Source organism: Oryx dammah, unplaced genomic scaffold (genome assembly GCF_014754425.2).
Source record: "Oryx dammah isolate SB20612 unplaced genomic scaffold, SCBI_Odam_1.1 HiC_scaffold_9, whole genome shotgun sequence".
In the NCBI taxonomy this organism is placed as follows: Eukaryota; Metazoa; Chordata; class Mammalia; order Artiodactyla; family Bovidae; genus Oryx; species Oryx dammah.
The window spans coordinates 1,316,058-1,321,342 of NW_024070193.1; the positions used below are offsets into that span (position 1 = coordinate 1,316,058).

The window sequence follows — 5,285 nt, forward strand, 5'->3', positions numbered from 1 at the left end:
GGGTCTGCGACTCTGCCGGCCCCCGGGGGGGGAGGGCTGGCTTGCTCCCCGCAGGCGCTCAGCCCTGGAATCCTTGGGGGTCCAGGGAATGTGGGCAGGTGGGCTGGGCCCGGCATCTCCGCTCCACTGTTACAGCCTGCCCACCACCCAGGGTGTGTGGTGCACCCTGGTCCCCGGGGTGCTCAGTTCCACTGACCTGCTGCGGCCTCCAAGTCTGGTGGTGGGGGTTGAGGACCCCTGCCGTGGGTTTTCGAGGGCAGGGACAGGAGCCTGGTCTCTCCCCCAGCCTGGGCCCCAGGAGACTTCACTCATAATACAAGATAATTGCCCTGCCTTGTCAGCAGACCGCGATGATGAATTGCTGTGAGCGGGCCGACAGGAGGCCACGGCCCCAGTGGGCTTCCAGGTGGAGCTCGGCCTGCCCATCTCCCTTGACGGGGCTACTCAGCAGTGCCTGTTCCTCCTGGAGCACCTCAGGCTCTGGGGCTGGAGCCCCCAGCACTCACGGCCCCTTCCGGCTGGGTCGCCTTTGGCAAGCTCCTTTGCTACTCTGAGCCTCGGGTCAGGCCCTGGCATTGTTACGAGAATTCCTCCCGAGCATGTATTTAAATAGCGAGTCGCCTGCAACAACCCACTACTACCGATATTTGGAAGCGGAAGAGCTCGCGTGAAGAGATTCATTCCCAGCTTCGCTTGCAAACCTGGCTGTCCCAGGCCCACATTTGGCGTGGTGGAGTGGTCTCACCAGCCCCGGGCCTCCGTGCAGGCCCCTGGGTCGGGGATGTGTCCTCCATAGGAATAAGGGCGGCTGTAGCCACGCTGCTCCTGCGTTCCTTCTCCGCACGCTTTGCTGCTGTTTCCAGTGTCTTTCCCCCTCGGTTCTGCAAACTCTGTAGGTGTTTGTCAGCTCGGTCCAGTGGGCGCTTTCCAGTGCTCGGCGGCAGTATTCTGCACCCTGGGTGCACAGTGTCGAACAAAACGTGCTGGCGCCTGTCTAGGGACCGCCTCTGCGAGCGAGCAGACTGACACCCGTGAACACACTGTCGCAAATTGTGAGAGGAGCTGTGAGGGGGAAAGACCACACATTTAGAAATACCGAACCGAGGCTTCTTGGCGGAGATACTCTGGGCCAGGTCCTGTGCTGAGAGGTTGGGGGACGAGGAATAAGATCAGGGGTGGCCACTCCGAGGTGGAGGTACAGGCACATCAAGAGACCCCACTTGTCCCCGTCCAGGGGACCTGGGATCCTCTGCTTGCGTGAGGAAAGGCACTTGCCCTGGTCTGGGAGCATTATATACAAAGAGTGTCTGCAAATCAATAAGAAAAAAAAAGTACAACTACAAAGTGGGCGAAGGTAGAAAAAGAAAATTCAAAGAAAATGAAAAAGAGAGGGATCTTAATGAAGACGTGCTTGATCTCAGTCAGAGAAAATTTAAAATATGTGAGCGATTCGGGAAGAGAGAAGTGTTCTCAAATTAGACTGTGGTGATGGTTGTAACTCCATTAGCTTACTAAAACCCACTGAAGCAGACAACTACGTTAGCTTTATGCGGCGTAAATCATAGCATAGCAGGATAAAGATGCTTAAGAATAAGCTAGAAGCCAGTTTGAGATGCCACTGGATACCCAGCGGTGTTAGCTTGCTCATTGTCTTCCTCGGTGGGCGGGGGAGACAGGCTGGCAGGAGTGCCCACGGATGCACTGTCAGGTTGGCATAGGAAATGTGACACTATCGCCTGTGCAAATGCATTATGCTTGGAGCCAAGAGTTCCATTTACAGGGCTTTTCCGAGAGATACGCTCCCAGACTTGTGCAATCTGTAAGGGAATCCACGGCAGCCTTGTACATTACAGCACGATTGGAAACTCAAGATGCTCTCCTGGAAAAGACTCTTAAAAGTACTGTCACACAGCCAAACAGTGGACTGTTATGCTGAGAAAGAAAGGAGGGAGGGAGGGAAGAAAGGAGGCAGAAAAGAGAAAGCAGCAGCTCTCTATATGGATATCCAGTGATCCCAAGAGAGAATTAGTAGCACACTGCAGAAGCCTAAGTGTGGTATGGCTACAAACGGGGATAAGATGAGACGATCCATACAGATTTGTTTACATATTTACAGAATTTCTCTGGATGGAAAACAAAAGAACCGGCTAACAGTGGTTGCACCTATGAAAGGATATACGTTTGGGTAGCTGGGGGCAGGGAGAAGAGAACGACCTTACTGTGGAAGCGCTGATCACTGTTTAAAATTACACAGATGATAGACAGATGGAGGTAGAGATACAGACGGATATATACAAAAAAATCAAGGTTAAAAACCAAAGTATTTCGATTAGAAAATAAAGATAGAGAGGAACAGAAGTCTGCCAAGAAGAGAAGTTGGGGGCAACTCCATCACTGGCTGCAGCGCCGGGAAAGAAGAGCCCTCTGGCCCTCTTGGCTGAAGGGCGAGTTGGTGCAGGTCGCCTGCCGGCCCTTTGGCCATATCTAGTAAAGTTGGAGACAGGAATCGTGTGACTCCGCACTTCCTCGTCGAGGCATTTCAGAAACCCTCACACCTGGGCAGAAGAGATGTAGGCAAGGATATTCTTGGGGCACTATTTGTTAAAAAAAAAAAAAGAGAGAGAGAGAGAGAAAGAAAGAAATTAAAAAGAAACTCTGGACATGAGCTAATGGCCCATCTCAAGGGAGCTGGATCAGCCAAGAGTGGAAGCATCCTTGGATGGAATGCCATGCAATGGTGACCTTGTGTGGCTGGCACAGAGCTTCGGTCAGAGGAAGAAGGGGCAGAATTCTAAACACAAAACAGAACCGTATATTGTTTGTGAAAATAAAGCACATGAAGTAGAAGTATAGAGACAGAAATGGGATTAAATCTTCTGGAAGATATCATAATAAGATCTGGAAGAGAGCAAGCCAGGGCATGTTCTTGGATGGGAAAACTTAATACCATAAAAATGTCAATTCTCCCATATTTTTGGCACAAACTTAACAAAATTCAAACTGGAATACCAACAGTGTGATTTAAAAAAAAAAAACAACTGGATAAAACAACCTCAAAGTTTATGTGGCAGAATAACCAAGGAAAGCTGGAGAAAGAGTGACATGGGGTTTTTGCCTTCCCGGAAATAAGAACATAGTACAGAGTCACCGTGATCAAATCAATATGGCTCTGGCAGAGGAACAGACAGTGGAGAACAACAGAGAATCCAAAAATAGGTGCCCACGCACACGAGGACATGATATACGACAAAGGTAGTCGCTCGGCTCGGTGGGAAGAGGGCAGACTGTGAAATCAGTGGTGTTGGCACAAGTGAACGTCCATCTGGCAGAAGAGAAAACTGGACCCCGCTCAGATATGGCCAAACACATTCCAGATGGATTAAACATGTAAACGTGGAAAATAAATGGCGAGCGATCTTGAGAAAAAAAACCTCAGAGGCGACACGGGAAACCTGGGCGGAGGAAATGCAAGGGCCAGAGGCTGGGTGGCCTCACGGGCACCTGGACAGGCAGGCGGGCGCCCGCGGGCCGGTGGGGAGGTGTGCCCCGGGCCTCCCCGGGGCCGGGTCTTACCCGCTCCCCTCTGCAGGAATATTTGCCTCAGTGCTTCACCTCCAGGGCTGTTGCATCCATCATTTTCTTCACATCGATGGATGTCTTCATACAGGAAGTTGTTGCTAAGAGATGATTTTATATTACTGACAAGATAATGGGTTTGGTGAGCTAGTATTTTAGGACGAACGTGGCAGTAAATGTATTGACTATCAAGACGGAAAACTTTGGCGGGTGGGTTCAGTTGGCGTTTGGGAAGTCTCTCTGTGGGCAGAGGGGACTGGAGGGGGGTCGGAGCAGGGGTCCCCTAGAGGACAGTGAGGCGTGAGCCAAGGTCATGGGTAACATCCACCCCGCCTCCCCCCGCACCTGCCTTCAGCCGGTTGTTCCAAACTCTGACCTTTACCAGCGTCAACACAGCTCCGGCCCTGGTCCAAGCTGCTGACATCTCTCCTGGATTCCTGCAGGATGGAAGGCCTCCAGCTGCCCCACTGTCCCCTCGGACCACCACGGCAGAGAGACCCTGGGAAAATGTGAGCCTGCTCCTCCTCGCCCCAGGAGCCCAGGCCGTCTGCTCTAGCCCCTTGTTGACCCTTTGATCTCACGCGTTTGCTTGCTTACATCCAGCCTGCAGGGATTCCTGGCTGTTCCTCAAGCCGACCTGGCACACGGTGACCCCAGGACATTTGCACTTGATGTTGCCTTTGCTCAGAGAGCCACATGGCTTCTTCACATCCTCCAGGCCTCAGCCCGAGAGCCTTCCTGGACCACCTCCTGGTGACGACCAGGCCAGCTGTGGGTAATAGCCAGAGAGGAGATGGGTGCTGCAGTCTCTCCGGAGAGAGGGAGATAGAGACTGAGAGACAGAGACAGGCAGGGGAGTGAGAAACGGCCATGCAGGCAGGACTCTGCTTGGGGAGCTCTAACTGCGGTGCAGCCAGCTGCAGTTCCCGTGCCCAGGCAAGGCTGCAGGAGAACACGGCTGCTGCTTCTTATAGTCGGGCTTTCCAACCCCTGGCGAAGCGAGAGGGCGTGACCATAGCCGGGGGCACGAACCACAGCACCTCTCCAGGCTTGCGAGCAAGAACCCTGGGAAACGTGAGGAAGGACCGCCGTGTTCTCTGCGCCACCAGAGCAACACAACTCCCAGGAGTGTGTCCAAGACACAGGAAGATGCATCCACACACAGGCTTGTACATGTGTGGCCATGATGGTCCCAGAGTGGAGACAGGCCCGTCAGCTGGTGAGCGGCCAAACAGTGGTCCAGCCACATGGTGGAATATTACTTGGCCGTAAAAAAGGAACGAAGCCCTAAGACACACTAAAACTTGGAGAAGGTAGTGGTGAGTGGTTTTTAGTATATTGACAGAGTTGTGCAACCATTACCACAATGTAAGTTTAGAAAATTTGCAAACCCTTTATCCATCAGCAGCCCCTCTCCTTGCTCCGTCCCCAGCGGCCCGTGGCAGCCAACAACGTGCTTTCTGTGTCTGCTGTGGATGTCTGAGGCGCGTGTACCCACGCACTCCACTCTGGTCTTCTTCCACTCGGCGTGACATCAAGGTCCACCCTGTCATAGCTTGAAACTTCTCCCCAAGTTTCCTGGGCGGCTTCTCCTTGCCCACCCCCCACTCCACGGCCACGTCTGTCTGCGGTGGGCATTGGGGTTTTCCATCTGCCAGTGGCAGCCGATTCCTGACGGTGCCGTTTCAGACATTAAAGATTGCTTAGGC

The 5,285-nt window shown here is 53.0% G+C and overlaps 1 long non-coding RNA gene across 1 annotated transcript; it reads left to right on the forward strand.

Moving 5' to 3' along the window:
- The first annotated feature begins 3,524 nt into the window (after positions 1–3,524).
- LOC120868061 lies at positions 3,525–4,744 on the forward strand. Its single transcript, XR_005722131.1, has 2 exons — positions 3,525–4,085; positions 4,180–4,744. It is a non-coding gene; the product is annotated as an uncharacterized LOC120868061 (long non-coding RNA).
- The last annotated feature ends 541 nt before the right edge of the window (positions 4,745–5,285 follow it).